Genomic DNA, 24123 nt, shown 5'->3' with positions numbered 1-24123 from the left:
AAAGACCTAAATGTAAGGCCAGACACTCTAAAACTCTTAGAGGAAAACAGAGGCAGAACACTCTATGACATAAATCACAGCAAGATCCTTTTTGACCCACCTCCAAGAGAGATGGAAATAAAAACAAAAATAAACAAATGGGACCTAATGAAACTTAAAAGCTTTTGCACAGCAAAGGAAACCATAAACAAGACGAAAAGACAACCCTCAGAATGGGAGAAAATATTTGCAAATGAAGCATCAAAGGATTAATCTCCAAAATTTACAAGCAGCTCATGCAGCTCAATATCAAAAAAACAAACAACCCAATCCAAAAATGGGCAGGAGACCTAAACAGACATTTCTCCAAAGAAGACATACAGATGGTCAACAAACACATGAAAGGATGCTCAACACCACTAATCATTCGAGAAATGCAAATCCAAACTACGATGAGGTATCACCTCACACCGGTCAGAAGGGCCATCATCAAAAACTCTACAAACAATAAATGCTGCAGAGGGTGTGGAGAAAAGGGAACCCTCTTGCACTATTGGTGGGAATGTAAAGTGATACAGCCACTGTGGAGAACAGTATGGAGGTTCCTTAAAAAACTAAAACTAGAACTACCATATGACCCAGCAATCCCACTACTGGGCATATACCCTGAGAAAACCATAATTCAATTCAGAAAGAGTTATGAACCACAATGTTCACTGCAGCACTATTTACAATAGCCCAGAGATGGAAACAACCTAAGTGTCCATCGACAGATGAATGGATAAAGAAGATGTGGCACATATATACAATGGAATATTACTCAGCCATAAAAAGAAATGAAATTGAGTTATTTGTAGTGAGGTGGGTGGACCTAGAGTCTGCCCTACAGAGTGAAGTAAGTCAGAAAGAGAAAAACAAATACCATATGCTAACACATATATATGGAATCTAAAAAAAAAAAAAAAAAAAAAAGGTTCTGAAGAACCTGGGGCAGGACAGGAATAAAGACGCAGATGTAGAGAATGGACTTGAGGACACGGGGAGGGGGAAGGGTAAGCTGGGACGAAGTGAGAGAGTGGCATGGACATATATACAGTATCAAATGTAAAATAGATAGCTAGTGGGGAGCAGCTGCATAGCACAGGGAGGTCAGCTCAGTGCTTTGTGACCCCCTAGAGGGGTGGGATAGGGAGGGTGGGAGGGAGACGCAAGAGGGAAGAGATATGGGAACATGTGTATACGTATAGCTGATTCACTTTGTTATACAGCAGAAACTAACACACCATTGTAGAGCAATTATACTCCAATAAAGATGTTTTTAAAAAAAATGGAAAATAAATAAATAATAAATTAGTGTTGATGGGAAGGGTTATATAATAAATGGTGCTGGGAAAATTGTTTAGCTACTTAGAAAAATATCCTAGCAATTGAGGTCCTCATCTCACACAGTTTGCTACAATGTATTCCAAGTTGATTAAATAGACCAATGGAAAAAGAAGAAGAAAATAGAAGTAAGTATCAATTCTCTGGCTGGGGGAGGAGTATAATAGCGCAAAACAGTGGTAGATGTTACAAAAGTTGATGATAGTTATAACCTCAAAAAATCAGAAATCTCTACGTCAGGAATAAAAAGTCAAACAATGAATTTGAGAAAAGATTTACCACAGGTTAACATTTTGCCTAATATCTGTGTTTAAAAATATATCTAAAGGAATAAGAACTTCAAAAATTCTGATAGATAAATGGGTAAAAGTCCCATACGGTGCCGTAATAAACATTTGGAAAAGGATTTAACCTAAGTAGTAATTGTTAAAATTCTAATTTGTACAGAAATGACATATTAAATCATTATATATTGCATACACATTATACATAGAGAGACACATTTTGTGTGTGTGTGGTACGCGGGCCTCTCACTGTTGTGGCCTCTCCCGCTGTGGAGCACAGGCTCCAGACGTGCAGGCCCAGCGGCCATGGCTCACGGGCCCAGCCGCTCCGTGGCACGTGGGATCTTCCTGGACCGGGGCACGAACCCGTGTCCCCTGCATCGGCAGGTGGACTCTCAACCACTGCGCCACCAGGGAAGCCCCACATATGATTTTTATACACACACACACACACACACACACACACACACACACTTCCTGGCTCTGTAGCTGCTGAAAGGACTTAGAAGTGACACCCCAGCGGTGATGAGCACACTTAGCATTCAGATCTTGGTCTCTCATGTTCTTCTCCTATAAAGGAATCAAAGGCAAAGAAGCACAAGAGAATCCTTCAACATCTGGTGCCAGAAGGTGGCGCTCACGGGACGGCAGGGACGTGTCAAGGACGCTGGAGCCAGCTTGAGCGGACTCCCTCTGGCTAAATCTGAAATAATTGAGCTTCATAATAAATGGCATTAACAGGTTGAATAAAGTAAGAATCCGTGAGTCTATACTGATTGAAGTTAATGAGTAAATAAATGGGCAAGAATGAGACCACTTTTCTTGTAACAAAATGCTACCCAACAGATGTGGAAGGAAGGACAGAGTTAGAAAGTCACCACTCGGTCACCGTCCCATTGCTTCAAGCAGGAATGGGGCCGAAACCAGTACGTGAACCGTTAAGGAGGAGCAGGATATTCTCCCCCAAACTGCTCATCGGTTCAATAGTAACCTTACGGTGGAGAACCCGGACGCCACTTCAACCAGTGGACAAGGTTAGCCTCTCCACTGATGGGACAAGCCGACGTCACAGACCCACAGAACTGCGTACTGCACACAGTGTCACTCCGTGTGTTCCTGCGCCAAATACGTAACCTAACTGTGACGCAGTGTCACACAGACCCAAATCGAGAGAATTTCTCCAAATATCCGGGCTTGTCCTTCTCAAAAACCGTCAGGTCACGAAAGATAAAGATGGAGAGAAGGGTTCCACGTTAAAGAGGCTAAACAGACATGACAACCAGATGGACTGCATGACCTTGGTGGAATCCTGGACCAGATTTTTCTTCTATCAGGGACATCGGGTGAAAGTTAAGGTCTTCAGATTAGATACAGTATTTATCAAAGTAAATTTCCTGATTTTGCGTATCATACTGTGTGAGAATGACTTTGTTCTTATAAAATGCACTCTGAATTTTTTAGATATAAAGGGGTATTTGTTACTTAGTCTCAGGTGACGCAGAAAAACATTATGTATGTATTTATGTCTGTGGTACGTTACTAGCGCGTCTCTAAATCCATCCATCTGCCTATACATCTATCCATCATCTATCTTTAGAGAGAGAATGAAAGCAAATACGGCAAAATGTTAACAATTGGGTCATCTGGGTGAAAGGCATATGAAAGTGCCTTTTACTATTCTTGCAACTTTTCTATAAGCTTGAAATTATTTCAGAATTAGATAAACAATGACAAGGGCCACGTTCTGCCTCTAGAAGGAACAGGAATAAGGAAGGAGAGGAGGAGCCGGGTGTGACGGCAAAGCAGGGCCTCCCAAACCCTGTCGGTAGGATGGCTTCTCCCAGCCTTTCCTGAGCGGCAACTTGGCCGTTCGTATTGAGAACCTTAAAAATATTTTAGCCCCACTTCTGCTCACAGAAAATATCCAGTCACGTAAAGATTTATATACAAATGTCTTACTGAAGTGTTGCTTTCAAAAATAAAAAATCGGAGACCACCTGAATATTCCACAACAGGGGCTGGTATGGCGGCTGTGAAATACCATGGCCCCTAAATGACATCAGGGATCATTGTCACCAGCATGACCAGATGCTCACCCCTGTGTCCTATGAAACCAGAAGACACGACAACCAGTGGAATCTCGATTACATTCAAAATATGCGTTAAAAAAAGTGTGGAAGAAAATCTTAAGAGGATGCCTCTCGGTGTAGCTTTCCTTCCCTACTTTTCAGTGGTTTTCGGTAATATTGCATTTTTTAATCGTGAGCAAATATTCTAACACAGGAAACAGCAGCAACAACAGATAGAACAGCAGCAGGAGGTTGAGCCCCTCGGGGGCCACGTGAAGACGGGCTCCCTCCTCCCCGCCCTGGCAGCTGTGACGCAGCCCCTCGGACGCGCCCGAGTCCCAGCTCTTGAGAAAGGGGTGAAGGCAGAGGGTGGAGCCTGGGCCGTTGATGTCAAGGTGACAGTGGGGCAGTGGCCTCCCGTGGGCCGTGGTGGGCACTCCGGACTCTCCTCAGTTCCCTGATGGAGAAGGAAATGGAGGCCTGGAGAGATTCAGTGATTACCCAAGGCCAACACTTGAGAAGAGATTTCACTGGGATTCTGAGTGAGGCTGGGTGAGTCCAGAAGCTGTGACGGCGCCTGCAGCCCTGCCCGGCCGGCTCTCAGCAGTGGGTGGACCCAGGGGGCTACCCCTGACCTTCCCAGCTGACCAGGCAGCTTCGTCCTCTCCACCTTGGTGTCCTCAAGCTTATTGTTAAATGGCAAGCACCCTTCTCTTCTTTTCCTCCTGGAGTTGCCATCTGGCAGAGGCTGAGGGGAAAGGAGCATGTTTGCTTAAGTGTGGGAGCATCACACACCCTCCGGTCCATGTCCCCAGGTGATGTATGCAGCCTCCCAGGTAGGATGACGCCGACCCAGGTGGCCATCACCTCCCAAGGCATCACGCAGGGGCCTGCTGGGGAGGTTGAGTCAGGCGTCCAGAAGACTTTCTAGCGGTCAGAGTGAAGGTACAGAAGTGAACCACACGAAGACTCCAGGAGAAGAAACGGCAGCTTCTTTGCACGTCTCCTGGGTACAGCAGAACCGTCCCCTTCGGGAGGGAAACTGAGAGATTAGGTGCCTTCTGACCCATGGACCCCGCTCCTCTCGCCCTTGGGATCCCCGTTATCCCCCCACACCAGGGCGGGGAGATGGGCTGCATCGTGGCCAACGCTGCTCCCTCCTTGACGGTCTAACTTGTCTCGTCTAGGTGGGCCTCCACGTCACCCCCAACTAGTAGAAAAGCTTCATACGCAGCAGAAGGGCCACCCTCAACTCCTCCTGGTCTAGAGAAGCCCACCCTGAAATGGGGGCACTGGGGCGGCCCTGCAGTTCAGCGCGGGAAGGACGCTGCAGGGATTCGGGGACGGGTAGGACCTGAGGGAGGAGAGTGGGCTGTGGCCGATCGCGGGGACCTGCCCTGGGCTCCTAGGGTGGCAGCGCCAGTCCACGCGGAGCTCTGCTTCGTCTGGAAGACGGGATGCGTTTTCTGAGAGGGGGCTTGTGCTGTCGGGAGGCAGATGTGGGTTTTGAGGTCTGACAAGTCAGGTTCCATGCCGCCCTCACTCCTCCGTGTGTGACTTCCAGCGAATTCTTTAACCTCGCTGAGTCTTGGTTTCCTCAGCTGCAAAATAAAGGCAATCATAAAGTATCTCATGGTGTGATTGTGAGGGTTCACGGGATGGCAGGTCCCACAGGCCTGCCACAACTGACCGCAGCACTTTCATTCCACTCCTAAGAGAAGTGTCGGTGTCACCGTGTGTGTTCCAGAAAGACAAGTCCATCGTTCCTTTTAAACGTCCTAAGCTCATTTCCACGCTGCACCGCGTAAGCTACGCACGTGCGTCAAGGATGAGGCGCCCGGGAGCCCGACGTGGCGATGCTTCAACACGCTTCCAGGCTGGCGGCGGCCGCTCAGGATGGCCTGGGGAGGGGTGGTCATTGCATTCCAGCCCCCGTAGGCCAGCGTGACTTTGACGATCACCCCCACTCGCCCAGCAGCCTCGCCTCAGCTGCCAGAGCTTCGGTCTGGCCCCACAAGGGGCCCCGTAACCCAGTTCTCCGCGCCCGCAGGCCTGCAGCCTCCCACTTGCCGGAAGTCATTGGGGATTAAAAAACACCGGTAAAACAAACAGCTGCAATGTGTTGTGTCAGGAGCCATTTCCTTCCTCTGGAAGACAGTCTCCAGAGGGGATTTCCTTTAGGTCACCTGCTCTGTGTCGAGCGTTTCAGCTGAGAAACGACCTGCATTGGGATCCTGGGCCAGAGCCCGGCTCTGTCGCGGCCGCTGGGCCGCCTCTCCCTCTGGGCACGTCTGTACACCAAGAGTGACGACATCTGCCGACCCCATTCCAGGTCGTTGTGAGGTCAAATGAGGCAGAGCGGGTGAAAGCCCAGGGTAAATTCTAGAGTAGAGATTCAGAGTGAAGTAAAGTGTCACAACTTTGACCCAAAAGGATATGTGACGGGGTGTAGGTGTCTTTCCCCCAAAAGTACAGCTGAAATAAAATCAAGGCCATTCAAGTTCAAATAGTTTGTAAGCAGTGGGAAAAGCTGTCAGATTTTTACACAGGGAGACCGCAAAAGCCTTGAAGGGAAGTAAAAAACTCTCCAGAAAACCGTAAGCATCCCCTCCGCTTGCCTCTGGCAAGTTGCCGAACTATTTTAAGCCACGCTGATTCTCAAGGGAGAAACCACCTCAAAGCATGGATGGAGAAGCCTCATTGCCCTGCCGCTGCTGTGAAGATACCCCCATGCTAATGTAGAAACAACCGGAATGGGTTAGGGATGGTTCTTCCAACGCTGCCCCTCTGTCTCTGTCTGTGGTAGCTGCCCACAGAGCCTACTGCTTTCCCAAGGGCTCGCGATGGCTTTACTGCGTTTCAGGTCGTATGAAGGAGCACAATTATGGTTCCTGTTTGACTTTTCTGCTACAGATAGAGCAGTCGTGTTTGTCTCTGTCCTATTTTGGGGCTCAGGTACATGATTCCTATTTTTAGCAGCTCTGTGATATTGTGAATCCGGGATTTCAACCACCAGTGAGTCAGAGGGTCTGGCGGCCCAGAGATCCGTGACTCAGAGGAGCAGGAATAGTACCTTCACCAGGATATGGGGCTTTAAGGGGGGCTCTTGAAATGAAAACACCGTGTTTACGTAGACGTCTGTGCCCTTCCAGTGGGTGCTTTCCCCTCGTCCCTGCAGGCGCTCATCCCACCCCCGGGAAGAGCCGGCTGACGGCCGGGCCTCGCCTTCCACTTGAGGAGGCACCTGGTCGCATCAGAGTCAACAGAGCAGCCTCCCCTGCCCCACCCCCCGGCAGACGTGGGGGAGGAAGAAGGGGTGGAGAGCAGGGGTGGAGGGCAGGGGAGGGTCGCGGGGAGGAGGTTTCTCCCTTTTAAGAGAAAAAAAGCTGGAAGGAGAAGCTGGAAGGAGAAGCTGGCTGTCTCTGAAGGAGAGGAAGCAGCAGGTTGGTCTCTTTTTGTTGGACCAGAAATGCCGTAGGATTCACTTCCCCTTCACTATCCAGCCGTCCGTCCGTCCGTCCGCCCGATTGTGCAGGCCTCCAGTATACACAGTGACTGGAAGCTGACTGTGTCCTGGGCCCCTTGGGGAAGGTGGAGGGGAGACAGGAAGAGGGAATCCTGCCCCAAGGTCCTGTCCATGCTAAGGTCTTAGGATTCCCGGCCGTCGGGAACTCTGGTACCTGCGTTGGTCTCCGTCGAGGCTCTGCTCGTGTGGGGTGGATGGAACTCCGGGTGCATCAGGGGATAAACAAACCCAGAGGAAGCGGGGCCCTTGGTGTTGGTCACGTGAGCACTCTTCCTTCACACCCTCCCCAGACCAAGACCCTCAGACGCCAAGTGCCCGCGGGCTCTCTGTGTGTGGGCCCGAGGGTCCCACAGATCAGAGGCCCCCAGCCCCACCCAAGCGAGGAGGCGTCTCCTGGAAGCTGGGACGGTGGTGTTTTTAGCCGCTGTTTAGATTTTCCAGTGTTCCATGAAAGCTCCTCCTGAATCTCTTCCCTAAATAACAAAGTCCTGTTTGGTATTTGGTGAAACGTCTGGATCGCCGTGTTCAACTGAGAAGAACTAAGCCGCTGGCGCAGTACTGTCTCGGCCGGTTAATCATAATGACCAGCGTTTGTACAGGGCTGTGCGGCTTCACAGAGCCCCCCGTGCCATCCGAGGACAGGGCCGTCGCATGCATGGCACCCGGGGAGGATGCTGGGGAGGCTGGATGCGGGCCTTCTGGCTCCTCTGAAAGCCGCAGGGACCACACCCTCCTCTGCCCCCCGCAGACTCCCTGGAAAAAGTTTTCTGAACCAACCCTCATGCTTTTAAAACACAACCCAAGAGGCACCTGTAAAACCTCTAACAAAATATGGTCAGACCCCAGCCAGGGGCCCCTTATTTCGGCCTGTTGTGAAGAAAGGAATTTGCATAGTTCCTAGGAATGTGGTGAGAGGGGGTGGATTTCATCCATATCTGGAATTTCCTTGAAAAAAGACATCACAGCAAACGTTCAGCGGTTTCAGTTATGCCCCGGGGCCTTTGTTTCCCGACGTGCGACGTGCGTGGGACTTGGGATGCAGGCCAGCGTCAGCGCCTCTGAGAGCGGGCTGGGAGAAGCAGGTATGCAGTGGGGCAGCCACTGGGCCCCGTCAGGGCCCTGAGCCTGGCTGTGCGCCCGGGTCCTGGGCCTGAACAGGCCCTCCCGCCCTGCCTGTGGGGCTGGAGCCTGGGCAGCAGCCCTGGGGTCTCACCCACGTGCTGGCTGTGTGACTTCGGGAGGGGTCAGCCCGGTGACCGTGCGTCCACCTCTCAGAACCGCTGTGACACGCTCTGCACAGTATAGTCACTCCGCTCCTGCCCTGTGGCTTTATCATCCTTTCAAATGAGGGATTCGGTTATCTGATCCCCCAAAACCCTTTTAGATCTGATTTCCTTAGGATTTCAAGTCGGCACGAGTGAGGTCCTGACCCTTTAAGCGCAGGTTTCGAGCAGCTGTGGATCAGCTCAGGCGGTGAAGCTCTCGCTTTGCTTCCTCCCCGGCCGCACGCGCCCTAGCCCACCGGGCATCCTGCCGCACCGCCCGGCTTGCGGGGCCGTCGCCCATGTGCTGCTTTAGCTGATGTTTGCGGTTGTCTTCCTACTTTCGGGGGTTTCGTCATCCGGTTTAGAAGATGCATTTCTCCCCCTCTGGCAATCCCACCCCACTCCAACCGCCTCCTCTCCCGTGCACCTGTGGGATGGACCACGTTCAGGCTTAACTAGTTTGCCTGGCAGGGAATTTACTTCAACGGGTCAGCCTCCCTGGTCTTGGCTGTGATGGCCTGGCCCCTGCAGCTGGCTCTTGGCCTATTTCAGCCCATATGCACAGCCCCAAGGCCCCCGTTCAGCCTGTCGCTGTGTGTACCTCTCACAGGAGCTAACCCCAGGCAGCTCTGGCTTTCCTCCACCTGCCCTGATGGGTTAGAACAATGGGAGTATCAAAGGGCTCAGCATTTGTTAAGGAGAACAGCACAGAACAGGTTATTTCCAGATATTAGAGAAGTAGGATGACTCATTCGTTAACCATCGGGATGTTACCTTCAGAAATGTCTTCCCTTTGGTCCATCAAGCGGCTGGACCTGGCAGATCCCAAAATGCATGCGATCGCTGAGTTGTGATCCCAGCTTCCATGCGCGCTGTGCCGTCGTGATGGAGCAAACCGTCCGAGTCTCCCTTCATGCACATACGGATGCCTTTTCTCTTCCCTGCCCTGTGCTGTCACCTGTCATATAGGGGTGTTCATCCGACCACAGGTGTATCCTGGATCCTTTGATGTTTCCAGCACTCTGTAATTCACCCTGGGAATTCACCCATCCGCTTCCTCATTCATTCCGTAACTGTTTACTACAGGGATGACAGCTAGTCGCTTTGAAGAGCCTCTCTCTGGGCTCATGGGTGTGAATGGGGCTGCGCCGCGCCTGGCACGTAGTAGGTACTCAATGAGTTTTTTTTAGAAAGCACTCGGCTCTTGGTGGGGCTGGGTCACATTCTCAAGCCTTTGGGCCCAGACAGACTCGCCTGGATGAAGCACTTGGCTGCTTTCGTAAGCAGAGCACATAGAATATAACTTAGTCCTTTCCTGATACCTCAAAACCCTCATTTTGAGCATCACTGCCTGTGGAATGAGTGTCACCTTCGTTTTATTGGGACACGCGGGGCCCTTTGCCTGAAATAAGTTCAGAGGCTGTCTTTGTGGCTCTTGTGTTTGATTTTTATAGTTTGTTTCCTGCCTGGCAGTGAAACCGTGGGATCCTTACTTCCTCTCTGTCGACGTGTCTCTGTGGTAATAAGTGTCGTACATTTATTTAGCTTATTTCACATATGCATTCTTTTATTTAGTCCTTACATCAGCTCTGCAAGTTAGATAGGATCATCTCCAATCTGCTGATGAACAGAGAGGAGGAAAACCCTGAAGCTTTTAAGAGCTAAGTCAAAGACCACATGGATGTCGAGGGGGCGGAGGGACTCAGAACCCGGTCCTCTGACCCCCAGCCGGGGCTCTCCCGGGGCTGGCTCCAGCACCTGCTCCCTGGGGCTGGTGAAGGTGGGGTGTAAAGTGACGGGGGGCTTCCCTGGTGGCGCAGTGGTTGAGAGTCCGCCTGCCGATGCAGGGGACTCGGGTTCGTGCCCCGGTCTGGGAAGATCCCACGTGCCGCGGAGCGGCTGGGTCCACGAGCCATGGCCGCTGAGCCTGCGCGTCCGGAGCCTGTGCTCCGCAACGGGAGAGGCCACAGCAGTGAGAGGCCCGCGTACCACAAAAAAAAAAAAAAAAAAAAGTGACGGGGCGAAGGCCCTTCGAGGAGAGGGCTGGGATTCAGGCGCACGGGCTTCGTGGCCTCTCTTTATTGGCTGTTCACAGACCTTTTCTTCTTTTTCTCTGCTCTATCAGCAAGGAGGGTGGGTAGCAGGTTTAGCAAAAACAAAAAACAAAAAAAAGCAAAGAAGAACAAAATAAATATAAAATAACATGCCCACTTAGAATTTCAGATAAAAAATAATTTTTCATTGTTTTAAAAATGTTATTGAAGTCGAGTTGATTTACAGTGTTGTGTTAATTTCTTCTGCACAGCAGAGTGATTCAGTTATACATACATACACATTCTTTTTCGTATTCCTTTCCATGATGGTTTAGTTCCCCGTGCTCTGCAGTAGGACCTTGTTGTGTATCCACTCTCTATATAATCGTTTGCATCTGCTCATCCCAGACTCCCAATCCAGCCCTCCCCCACCCCACCTCCTTGGCAACCACAAGTCTGTTCTCTACGTCTGTGAGTCTGTTTCTGTTTCATGGATAAATTCATTTGGGTCATATTTTAGATTCCACATATAAGTGATATCATATGATATTTGTCTTTCTCTGTCTGACATACTTCACTTAGTATGATAACCTCTAGGTCCATCCACGTTGCTACAGATGGCATTATTTATTTCATTCCTTTTTATGGCTGAGTAATATTCCACTGTATACATGTACCACATCTTCTTCATCCATCCGTCTGTCGATGGACACTTAGGTTGCTTCCAGGTCTTGGCTATCGTGAATAGTGCTGCTGTGAACGTGGGTGTGTGTGTATCTTTTCGAATTATGGTTTTGTTTGGGTTTAGACCCAGGAGTGGGATTGCTGGAACATATGGCAACTCTATTTTTAGTTTAAAAAATAATTTTTTTAGTGTACATATTTCCCAGGTAATATCTTATAAGGAAAGGACATACTTATAAGGAAAGAATTACTTTTTGCCTGTCTAAGATTCACACCTAGTTTGTGTCCTGTGTCTTACCTGCAGCCCTAAAAGCAGAGCTCATGCTGCGTGTGGGGTCTTGGTACAGCAGTGATGGGCGTGCCCTGAGTGAGAGTGGAGCTGGGAATGTAAATGGGCGGGTGTTGCAAAATCTATGCTGTTAGTCAGATAACGCTTCCTGGGCAAGAAGAGCTGTTTACCCGGCAGTGGGGCAGTGGTTTGCCTGCTGGAGAAGGAGCTTCTTAAGTGAAAAAAGACAGCAAACTGGCAAAGGGTGAGGCTCACACCAAAGGAGGGTCACCCACTTCGGCTGAAGGAAGGTGACGTTTCCTGCCTGATGCAGTGATCACTTGGGTCCCTCCCGCACGCCCCAGTCCCTCTGACAGCGATTGCCGGGAATCTTGGGTTCCCTCGGGCAGCAAATTTAAGGAGCAACCCGCCTTAAAGATGGAGCTAGGTTTCTAACGACACCTTCCAGGAAGTCCAGGATTTCTTGGAATCTAGGAGATTCTTGAGGCCTCACAGGTCCTGCTTTAAGGCTGATTGCTACCAGCTCTGAGGGCGTTTGCCCGGGAAGGTCCCAGGTGAGGGAGGTTTCTGGACACGCTGACCACTGCTAACTGCCGGCCCGTTAAGTGGAGCGATGCCTTCGTGGGGCGCCCCCTCCAGGTGTGTGAGCGTCTCAGTGTGGCCCACACCGTGGGTCCCGTCCCACCCACGGGAGCAGGGAGGCGCCGGGTGCCCCCTCTGTGTCTCAGTCCCTCCTTCCTCTTGAGGCTGGTCTGTGTTACAGATCAGGGCCCAGGGGCTCCCGGGTGGAGTTTACATGCAACTCACTTTCCCTGAGTGCCTGTTACAGCAGATGCATGTGACGAGACGCCCTGCAGCCCTCCTCCCTCTGCGGCTCCAGTGCCCACAGGGCATCCTCTCGGGGGACATGGGGACAGAGGAGGACTTGCAGGCGTCTGGGAGCAGGGGTGACGTGCAGACCATGGGGCCGTGACACAGGAGACCCAGACACAGCCCTCGGTCCTGCGGGCTCAGCAGCTGCCTTGTGGGAAGGTCCCCGCCCGAACCCCTCGGGCTGAGGACAGTGGCTGTTATCCAGCCAGTTCTGAAGTATTTCACTCGTGTAAGTGCTTAGACAAACCCTACACCTGTATTACCTGTAGTCACGTAGGTAACCTTCATCAGTGGCTCTGGGAAGTAGATCCTCTCAACGTCCCCATTTCACAGACGTGGAAACCGAGACACAGGGCCGTTGGGGTGCGTCTGGAAAGTAGCAGAGCTGAGTCCTCTGCTTCACCTTAAGCCGGCGCTCTTCTGCTCCCGCGGGCCGGTCTGGACTGGCCGCCACAAGCCGTTCCTCCCAGGATGGTGACCTTGGGGTGTCTGAGTCATGGTGTGACCTCTGCCTGAGGTCCTGAAAGGGTTAGGCTGCTGGGACCTCCACGGAGCCCCTCTTTCTCCTTTCATCGTTCTTCTGTGCCAAGCCCAAGGTCCCAGACCTGGAGGAAGGAAAGGGGAAGCCCCCCCCGGGCCCCCAGCACAGGAACCCCACAGTCACCCCGACAACGGCTGAGTGTGTGAAGGGCCACGTGTGGCCACCAGACTCAGGAGCGTTTAGGATGTACCGCCTGCCTCTGCCCGGCCAGAGCCACCGGGGCCCCCAGGGGTCTTGGGGAGCCCACCCTCCTGGACTCTCGGGAAGCGTCCTGAGACGCTGCTTCCTGTAAGGCGGCGCCGCGGCTTGGCTGTGTTCGCGTGTGTCTGTGCCTGCACGCGTGCGCCTGTGTGTGGGCCCGTGTGCTCTACCCCTCCCCCAGCCTGGGACCGCTCTCGTCTCCCAGGTCCTGCAGGAAGTGCTCCCGACAATGGGTTTGCTATTTTTCACATGTGTGACCCCAGGAGGAGAGGCTGGCACGGGCAGGATGGCGGCTCAGCCCAGCCCCTCGGCTTCCCTGAACACCCGTTCCCTCCAGAGCCCGCGGCAGGCATCCGGGGACGACTCTGTCCCCTTCAAGGGGACGGGACGCAGGCTGGCCCGTCTCAGCAGGGGTGGCGGGAAGCCCGCACAAGGGAACACTGGGAAATAAGCATTTAGTGTATTTCTGCTAAACCTCGATCTCCTGTCCCCTCCACGACAAGGGTGCACAGGTGCGCACACAGACAGGCGGCTGCACACAGGTACACGCACATACGCAGACGCACCCAAAGCCTGCCTGTGTCATGCTCGTCTCTGTGTCTCACTCGCTCAGGGCCCTTCTGGGGGCCCATGATTTAAGCCATCTCACGTCTGGACTTCTGCCCGGGCCACGCTCTTCCCGGCATGCTGGTCCCGAGGGGCCCTTCCCCCCCGTCAGCACCACGGCCCCTCCCAGTGAGCGGGGTCCCCCGTCCTGCCTACCCGCCTTGTGCTGGTCGCCCCCTGAGTCCTTCCAGGGCAGAGACCTGGCCTGGCTGTCTCCCCTCCCGGCGGGACCTGCCAGGTGTGTGCGGTTGGCCCGTGGGAGGGACTGTGGCCCCTTCCCAGCCCCCGCCGTGAGAAGGAGCCAGCACTGTGGCCACATCCAGGTCACCTGTCGCTTCCACGCCAGCCGGCATCTGGGTGCGGGGTGCACTCGTGGAATCCTGAAGGCGCCGGGACCGCAGGCTAACCTGTGGCGTAGAGGCTTTGAGAGAGGCCCTGCCTGCGGCCACCCTGCCACCGACGTCAGAGGCTCCGGCCTGACGCCGCTGACCTGGTCAGCAGGTGCCCCCCAGCACCAGGGAATCCAGACGAGGGGGCCCGGGAGCCCAGGGCCGGCCTCGCAGTCCCTCCCGAACCCCGAGCCCACCCAGGCCCGGCCTCCCCCTGCCCGGTTCCAGCCCCACGTGCCCGGCGACGCTCCCCCCGGGCACAGCGTCCCGGCCCTGTCCTGCCCAGTGTGTGGCCTGCCTGCTCGGTGCGGCCTGACTCACAGACGTGTCAGCTGAGACGTCTGGCTCTACCCCGGTGCAGCACGGCCCTCCGTGTCCCCAGAGCCACACCATCCCTCCCTGTCTTCCGGGCGCCCTGCAGCTGCTCGGCCAGGACGCGGGCAGAGCACGCACCCCCGGTCAGATGCTCCCCGCGTGTCGCCCAGACCCACGGTGGGCCTTCGCAGGATGCCCTCCTGGGACGCGGCACCGTGCGGCCCTGTCGCCCCCGTGCCTCCGGCTGCCTGAGGCTGTCGGAAGGTCTGCATGGTGAGAACTCACGTGACAGGCCCTCTGGGAATGCAGCTCCTGTAATTAAATCCTTAGGTTAAAAAAAGGCTTCATCAAAATCATACAAAGCAGGCTGCCTGCACTCGATGAGAGCAGGCCTGCAGGAGGCTTGGTGGAAAGGTCTGGGGACCTGTGCAAGACGCCGGCATTCCCTCTCCCACTGCTGGTTCCCCACCTTTGCCACCAGGAGGCTCATTCCCCATCCTGCGGGGTTGCTGGGTACCCCAAGGGCCACTGAGCCGGCGCCAGACTCTTTGTTGGGGGTAGATTCCGTGGACACCCGAGTGTCAGCCTGGCCCTCGGGCGTGACGTGGGCCCTGAGGGCCGTGGGCCTCTCTGAGCCTCAGTGTTGCCCGTCGGTGAACCTGGGAACCACGTCCACACTGCCTGTCTCCGAGCAGTGGCCAGGGTCAAGGGAGACTGAGACAAGCGCCTCTTCAACACACGGAAGGCAGAGGGGCAGAGTGCCGGGTGCCGGCGGGAGATCCCGAGCGGGAAGGGAGGACCAGGTCCCACGGCTGGGACGCCGGGGGCTGTGGTCCCGGAGGAGCTGAGCCCTGGCCGGTGGGCGGGATCTCAGAGGGGGACGAGGACCCTGCACAGGCAGCCAGCCCAGAGTCTCCCCAGCCGTGGCCCTGGTTTCAGGACATTGCGAAGGGGTGGGTGGGGGCCTGGGTTTCCTTGGCTCAGCCCCCGCATCCCCACCACGTCCCCTGCAGATACGTGTCTGCACTGCCGCCTCGATGACCCTCCTGGGAAGCGTTCCCCGTGCTCAGCACCAGGGCCCGGAGCTCTGGGAAGGGCCGGGCTCACCACGGGCTGGAGTGCAGAGGGCCTGCTCTGAGCACAGCAAAGCCCAAAGGGTCCCAGGGAGGAGGTGGTCCAACCGTCTGCCCTGGATGTGCCGACCGGCCCGCAGTGGTGAGGGGTTAGGGAGCCCACGCTGGTCTGGTCTGGAGGGCTTCCTGGAGGAAGCACAGCAGGAGCTGAAGGGGAGGGAGGTGAAGCAGGCACGGGGCCGGCGTGACAGGCTGTCTTGGGGACTGTGAAGGGCCCTGCCTGGCTGGAGCAGAGCCGGGTGGAGGGGAACACCCCCCCGGGGCTGCAGCCCTCGCATCTTTGCTCCCCTTGCCTGAGCCGCTGTGGAAGCCAGCAAAGCAGGGGAAGGAGAGTAGACCCCCTCATGCCTCCTCCAGCATCTCGGGGGGGCTCTGCAGCCGCCTGCCTGGACTTGGACAAGCCCGGTGCTTCTTCAGAAGAGCAAGCGAAGCCGCCAGCCAGAGACACAGGGTGGCTGCGCACCGGGTGGTCCTTTCCAGACGTTGGTGGGATGGGGACTGTGTTTGAAAGGGACTGAGAATCTGGTTGGTGCTGAAGTCAAAGCAGCTAGAGCCGCCCCTTCCAGCCCTCCCTCTCCTCAACCACGAGGCTTCTACCCATCCCGCCGTCCCCTCCGTGGGGTCTGGAAAACACGAGGCCGTTTTGCCGGGGGGTTTTAAGCCATCTCTGGAATGAGATCTCTTTTGCTCACTGACTGGAGCCCAAATTGGACAAGATTGGAACCGGAGCTTTCCTTCTTGTCAGGATCGGCGTTTCTGTTCCATCCGGAATAGCCTGCTGTTCCACAGCTCTCCTCCCTGGCCTTGAGCGGATCTAAAATTACAGGAGAAGGACCTGCGAGGAGAGAGCAGTCAGCCTGTGTTTGTTTCCTCCTTAAAAAGGAAAACACAGCTACATACACCGCACTTCCCCAGCGGACGTTACCATAGTCACACCTGAAACACCCAGGCCCGTGTGTGCACAAATGTACACGTGCCGCGAGCCAAGGTGACAGGTGATAGCTCATCTCAGGCTTTCCCGGAGAGCCACCCGGCTCCATCGTAGGACAGAAAGGAGGCGCCATCGCCGAGGGGTGCGGGTCTTCCTCCCCCGCTGCTCCCTCCTGCCCCCGTGTGTCTCTGCGTCTCCCTGGCTCTGCCCCTGCCCCATCTTCAGAACAGCCAGCGCAGAGAGACGTCCACACACTCGTAATCAGCTAACGCTTCTTGGCATATAATTACATTGGCTCTTTCAAATCTCATTACAACCCTTTCCATTTATTGGACCCAGAGCTGAAGGCTAACATCTACAGCCTTTTTCAGGGACACGTTTAATGAGTGAGGAGCCGTCCCAGGAACTAGCCGTGGTCTCCAAATTCAGCGCCCAGAGTCTTAGGAACGTGTAACTGATAAACGCCAGTTTCGCTGAGAAGACCAAAACGGCACCTAAGAAAGTATTCAAAAAGAGAGAAGAGCTAAATTAGATACCTGCTGGAAGCTGCACCGTCGGGCCGACCACAGGCAGTGGGTGGGTGGTGGGGGTGAGCGGCACCCTCGCCCACCTGGCGGTTCGGTGAGGTCACCACTCGGGAACTTTCTAGAACCCGATGCCCACTTTCCAGCTTCGTCAGCCAAGTGCCACAGGCCCTCCTCGCCGGGCGGAGCAGGGACGGTTCTCCCGGACTCGGGAGGCTGCGAGGCAAACCGTTTCTCATTTCCCAGCCTCGTCTGCCGCCCTCTGCCCCCTGGACTGCCGTCTCCCCCTCCTTGTCCTTGGGAGAAACGGGTCTGCCCTAACCGCTGAGCTCTCCCTTCTCTTCTTTCCTCCCCACACGGTTGATTATTCTTATCATAGTCTCAAGAAGGTGCTGCATCCCTTAAATATCTTCTCCCAAGGGAATCAGTGCTGATGATGAAGGGTGTCTCTGTCACCAGGGTTACGGACGACCCACCCGCCCCTCGCATCCCTCTTTCCATCTGGCTCTGTTGCTGAGTCCCAGCGTCCCGGCCAGGGTTCCATCCGTGGGGACCGCTGCTCAGCGGTCCTTCCTGGCTCGCTGGTGGGCCAGCCCCGTAGACATGCCTTCTTTGTTATTAGCAGGTACCCAGAAACTTTTGGGGTGTGTTTCTATGGCGATGATGGAGTCGTCCTTGTAGCCCTTTCCTTAGACTTTCTTGAGCAACCTGCCCTCTTTCCAGATTGCTGTGATGCTGCAGGTTTCTTAAATTAATCCTGTCAAAATAGCCTTCGAATACTTTTGGAGCAGGGATTTTTTTTTTTTTTTAATATCACAAGATACAAACCGTTCAAGGGAAGAACTGGGAACAAAGACACGTGGGGAGGCTGGGGGGCTTAGAAAGCATCAGGAGGAGAGCGTGCACACGACGGATGGGCTGGCGGAGGGGCGGCAGGTGGGGCGTCCCGGGAGGAGAGCGTGCACACGACGGATGGGCTGGGGGAGGGGCGGCAGGTGGGGGGTCCCGAACTGGGAACAAAGACACGTGGGGAGGGCTGGGGGGCTTGGAAAGCATTAGGAGGAGAGCGTGCACACAACGGATGGGCTGGCGGAGGGGCGGCAGGTGGGGGGTCCCGGGAGGAGAGCGGGCTGGCAGGTGACGCAGTAACAGGCGTCGCGTCCGTGGAGGGTCAGGGGCTGGGGGCTGGCGATTAGCCAGCTCCCCATTCCCGCATGAGGTGGCAGTAGGGGAGCATGAGGCTGCAGGGGGTGTGGTGACCTTAGAGGAGGGCCCCGGGAGCTCCCACCGGGGTCTCGCCACACGGGACGGTGAAGGAACCTTGTCTGTGAACCAGCTGGCCCACGGGTCCATCACTGCCCCCACATCAGGGCCTGGCCAGCAGCACCCATGTCCCCCGGGCCCGCCTGGATCTCCTAGTTTAGAACCTTGGGAGGGAGGGGGGGGAGGGAGGGAGGGACGGAGGGAGGGACGGACGGAGGTCCAGGAGCCTGACTTTAACAGGTTCCCCCCCGGAGGCAGCTCACGCTTGGCTCACTGAGAACTGAGGGCCGGTACCTGGAGAAACGGAAGACTCTGCCCCAAATCCCTCGTTCTCCCGTCGGCATCCTCAGCTCTGTCACCACCCCCCAACCTCTCTGGGCACCCTCCAGGGTCCGTGCTGCCCCCGGCCCACGTGGACCATCCTATGATGCCTGGCCCGCCCAGGCGTGAGCTGGGAGCTGCCACGTTTGTCCTCGATATCTCGGGACAGCCACTGGGCCCTGGGTAGCAGCCTTGGGGAGTGTCCACACCAGGAAGCCCCTCGAAATGACTCCCCACACCTCCGCTGGTCTCGGGGCCAGAGTGGAAAGAGCCTGGGAGTCCAGCTGCATCTCTGCTCCTGCAGCTGCTGAGCCAGGACCTCTGCCGCCTCTGCCTCCTTTCTGCCCCTGCTGGCTGTTTGAGGAATTGCAGTGCTTGGAGAGACCTCAGACTCTGCAGAAGTTCATAGATGAACATTTAAACGCCAGTGATGTTTTTCGTTGTGTCACTTGTCTTGGGAGGTTGGGACAGGTAGGAAGATACACCGTGTCCCTGTCTCCATTGGCTCGGCCACATGCCAACCTGCCATTCACCACTCTGACCACAGGCAGGCTTTCCTTCACTTGGTGGCAGTGTACCAACTACATATCCTGGTCTTTGGCCTTGGAACAGTTTTTGTATGTTTTTAATGTGGAGGCTAGAATCAAAGTGTGCTGTTCATGGGGAGGATAAGAATGTTGGGGGGGGGGATCGTTGTTTCGTGGCCTTATTTGCTTTATCCCTGCTGAGTTCCAGACCGCAGTGGTACTAGGAAGAGAGGAAGAAAGGGAGGGAGGGAGGGAGGGAGGAAGAGAGGGAGGAAGGAAGGACCGAAGGAAGGAAGGAACGAAGGAAGGAAGGGAGGGAGGAAGGCCTCCAGTGGAAATTATTAACTTTGCTTTTGAGCTCTTGAAAACCAGGCACACCCTGATACTTAAAAAAAAATAATAAAAATTTCAAGTTGTCTGCCCCAGCACCTGATCTAGCCTTCTTCTTGAGCAGCTGAACCCTGATTTCCATCTGGGCACATTGCTATGTAGGCTAAAAGGACCAGATTTTCCATGTCCTGTAAGGCTTGGTGATAATTTCTGACGAGTGAGAGATAAAAACTGTATGCGGTAATTTGATGAAAGCTCCTTAAAGGGAAGAGATAAGCCCTTTTTCTTCCCTCCTTGCTCTTTGCTGCTTCCTGGAATGCAGTTGTAATAGCTGGAGCCCTGGCAGCCATATTAGGCCATAAGCTGGAAGCCAGGCCTTGAGGTCAGTGAAGCAGAGCGATGAGAGCCTGGGCCCCGATAGCCATGCAGCTGCCACCCCAGCCTCCCTCCCTTTAGGTGGTTTTGTCTGAGAGAAGAATAAAGTCACCATTACTGTTGTTTCATTTTTGCAGCTGAGCCACATCCTAGTGCTTACACATGGGTTCCAGGTGAACTGGCTTAGATGGTCAGAATGAAGGTCAAAGGCGATGGGCAGACTGGATAGCAACGCCACGGCTGAACTGTCTGCGCAGTAGACCTTTGACATGACAGCACAGGGAAGGGCACAGATGGGGTGACATCCAGCTCTGCCTCTGATTAACCGTGACCTTGGCCAAGTCTCCATTTCCTCTCTTGTAAATTAGAACGATAATCTCTACCTCACAGGCTGTTCATAGGTATTAGGTGTCCTGTTGATAAGGTGTCTTACTTAGTGCCTGGCTCACTGTGCACGGTTACAAGTGGTGGCTCTGCGTGTGTGTGTGAGTGTGTCCCTCTGGCCCCAGGCACTGCACTAGCTCTGGGGGTGGGGAGCTGAGGGCAGGACGCCCACTGCTGCTCACAGGCTGGCTGGGGGAACTTGGTGTCATAGCCAGGGCTCGAGCGCAGAGTCTGCGCACATCTGCTGCTGCGGTGTGGGCCCGGGGGTCTCTGGAGCCTGGGCGCCCGCCCCTCCCTCGTCCTCTGGACCCCACCTGTTTTCATGGCACGCTGACATCCTTTCTCTTCCGTGCAGCGATCCAAGCTGTCCCTGCCGTTCCTTGACATTGCACCGAGTTTATTCAAAGACGGCCCCATTCAGGGCTTAAGTTAGTGTCCTCCTTGAGGGGTGAGTGTGTGTGTGTGTGTGTGTGTGTGTGTGTGTGGTGTGTGTGTGTGGTGTGTGTGTGTCTGTCTGTCCATCCTCTGCAGCTGGACTTATCTTCTGGAAGGCAGAGACTGGTCTTGTAATGCTTTTTGTGTGGAATATATGGTGGGTACTCAGTCCTGTTCTTGAGAAAGTGGAGTTTTACAGGTTAAGCATGTTTGTTTCTACATGAGCCATGTCCGGCCTGTGGCCCTTCTCTCGCTCCTGTGGCTGCAGACACGTGATGGGCAGGAGGGAGGGCTGAGCAGGGCTGACGGCCCGGGCAGACTCGGGGTGGGGGGGGCTTCTTCCTCCCCAGGTGTGAATCAGGTGGTAAGAGGTGGTTTCTCACCCTCTGAAAACCTCTGCATAAAAGAAGTCCCTTCGTCAAAGCCGTCCCAGTGGCTGGAAGGTGCTATTAGTCACACGTGACGATCGTCTCGGGGGAGCAGGTGTCCGGCGTTGGAGATGACCTGTCTTCTTCTATCAGGAGCGAGCTCTTGAAACCCCACGTCTTTGCACCTCGGCTCTCTGGGGGCCGCAGCCCTCAGGCCAGGAGCCGCCCCAGCTTCTTGCCTCCTGGTCGTGCCCTGTCGCTGGCTAATTCTCAGCCCCGTCTGTCCCCAGGAGTTCGTGTGCGGCCAGGCGACCAGCCGCCTTGGAGGGCCTCCAGCTCTCCTGGAAATCCCCCTCTCTGCTCCGATAATGTGCTGGCAAGATCTTGGAAAACACTAGAACGATCCTCTTCCCTCTGTATCATTCCTGTCTTCCTGGTTTTGTGAAACCCACGCTATTTTGAGCTGACTCACTAACGCCATAGCCCATTCCGCATAACTCACCTACCGGCGCTCGCGGGAGCGGTCAGAGCTGTCGGAGGACACTTGACCCCGGCTCCTCTCCCTTCCACTGGGCTCGTTCACACGTGCCCAGCATACGTGCGGTCCTCCCCCCACCCTTCCAGCCTCCTGTGTCCTAGCCTTCTCTGTCGGCCTTCCTTCTGGGGGCGACCTCTGAGTGAGAAGGACCGTGATGTGTATGTAGGAGGTCATGGACGATACCCTGGGGGCCGTTTCCGCCAGGGGGCGTCCTCATCCTCCTGGGCTTCTTGGTGAGAGAAGAGGTGAGGGGGTTGTGCGGATAAAGAGGGTCTGTGCGTCCCTGAGAGCTGCCACAGAAAAGCGTGCAGAGGACGCTCAAGACAGCAGTCAGGCCCACCGCCCCCTCGGAGCCCAGCTGCCATGGGACTCGGGGCGCCGAGAGCTGGGACAGCAGAGCGTGCGGACCAGGCCTGGCCTCCTCCACGGACAGCCCTGACTCTTCAGCCAGCTGTCCCAGCCCCCGGCCCAGGGTCTGTGCTCCCACGCTGGGTCCTCAGACCTTAGTCAGAGGTGAGATCAGAGCAAAGGCTGATGGCCCCTTTTAGCTCTTTTTCTCCCATAATTGATGTGCTTCTGAAGGTCTCTAGGTGAATGATGTAAGATCTGTGGTAGAATAATGCCTATAAGGAGTGTTCGTGCAAAAGGGGGAAATGCGGCGTTTACGCCTCAAGCCTGGGCAGTGAGTGCCATTTACAAGGTGCATCTCGGTGAGCGCAGTTGGAGCGACCATGGCTGTGAGTCCCCCATTATTTTGTAAACCCGTAAACCTGAGTGCGGGGGCCCCACTCAGGCCTAGCGAGGAGCAAGAGGAAGGAGCGTGACTTATGCTATGGGAATGCACCACAGGCTGCCTGTGTACACAGTGGTCTGAATAATGGTTTCTTTACTACAGTTCATAAAATAGGTGCAGAAGCAAAACAGTCTCGCTTCTGCTAGACGTCTCATTTGGTTACAAAGCAGAGCATTTAAGCGAACTCCCGCCGTGGGTTCTGGGAGTTCCAGCCTCAGAGAGAAAGGGGAGCAGAACCAGATGGCCGAGCTGGACTCTGACAAAGAGTGGCTGGTGGGGGAGGCCATCGCGGGCGGGAGTGGCCGGTGGTCTTGGGCTCCTGCCCCCATCAGGAGAGACTCTTCCGCACAGCGCAGCCCGTTCCACACGGCGCAGCCCACAGACGTTGGGAGAGGATGCTCCAGAAAGTGCAGAGAAGAAAGCGGTCTGGTGACTCCATGAGTCTCCGGAAGGAATGCTGCCTCAGGAGGATCCGGTCCAGCAGAGGCTTGTGGAGACGCAGAGACCACGGGGGCTCCTGCAACAACGGCAGGAGGTGGGGGGCTCAGCCTCCAGCAGGGAGGATGCCTCTGGCTAGAACACACAGCCAGACGTTACGGAGGAGCCGGACCGTTGTACATTCAGGATCAGCCTGGCGTAGAGGGTTAAAGTCTGTCTCAACCGATCCTCCCCTAAATAGTGGACGAACCTCCTGAGGTGTCCTTAGAGCTGCTGATGTGAGCTCAGTGAAACGGCGGAGCAGCTACGGGGACCTGACAGGCAAACATTTTTATTTTCTCAGATCCAGAGGCTCGACAAGCGTAAGCTTACTCCCTGGCAGGACCCTTAGAACAGATCCCCTGAGAGATGGCGCACCTGCGCTTCAGGAAGAAATCAGTAATTTTAGGAAACATCAGATTAACTGGATTTTCTTTTCGTGTGGGGTTACTAGGCTTAGCTCAAAAGAATTCTTAAGAGAGCATTGGTTTCAGTAAGGCATTTAGGAAAATCTATCATGATTTCTTCGTGAAAAATATAGCGACATAGGTTTGTAATTCATTGGCCAGCTCTGATCAAAGAATGTGGATTAATAGATGGTTGTCAGTCTGGAGCCAGGTCTCCAGTTCAATGCCAGGGGCTCACGTCTGGTCCACAGTCTACGTTGAAACTGCAGAAAGGAAACATCCAATTTGTTGAAGACACAAAGTTGGGAGAGATTAGTGAGGCCATGAAGAGAAAAAAAAATTTTTAGAAGATCCATACTGGCTTCTTAAAATGGCAGGAGACCGAACCCACTTGATATGCTTCCTAAAAACTTCCAAATAAAACACCCGTACGTATACAAGCGAGTTTTAAATTGGCCATCGCGTTGTACATTACGGATCGATAAAGAGCGTACATCAGAGAATAAGTGGACTTCTCACCACGGAATGGATGGATTGAGAGGCACATTCCTGGCCTGCATTCCACATGTGTGCTGGCTGACAGCCCCCCAAGAAATGGTTTATTAAATAAGATGGAATTCAGATGGAAAGTTATTATAAAGACGTGAAGATATAAGGTCTCCGAAAACACACCATTCCTGTCTTCCTCCTGAGACAGTGAAGCAATTAATCCTTAATGTTTCTGGAAATGAATCAAAATCAAGGACTCTGGGATGGTATAAAATGGACCAATAGTGAATTTGACCCCAATTACATTGAGCCAGGGCATAATAATTAAGAGAACAAGCTCAGGGATCGGAGCCCAGCCGCTGGGTCCCAGCTCTGCCCCGTACTGACTGTG

The 24123-nt window shown here is 54.5% G+C and overlaps 1 protein-coding gene across 1 annotated transcript in view; it reads left to right on the top strand.

The window, feature by feature from the left end:
- Positions 1-24123, top strand: part of CACNA1C (calcium voltage-gated channel subunit alpha1 C) — a 457945-nt gene that overhangs the window by 202445 nt on the left and 231377 nt on the right. The gene's annotated exons all lie outside the window — the stretch shown is intronic.

This window comes from Delphinus delphis, chromosome 11 (assembly GCF_949987515.2).
Source record: "Delphinus delphis chromosome 11, mDelDel1.2, whole genome shotgun sequence".
NCBI classification, from domain to species: Eukaryota; Metazoa; Chordata; class Mammalia; order Artiodactyla; family Delphinidae; genus Delphinus; species Delphinus delphis.
Note: the sequence above shows the minus strand (reverse complement) of the source record. Positions and strands in the feature narration are given on the sequence as shown.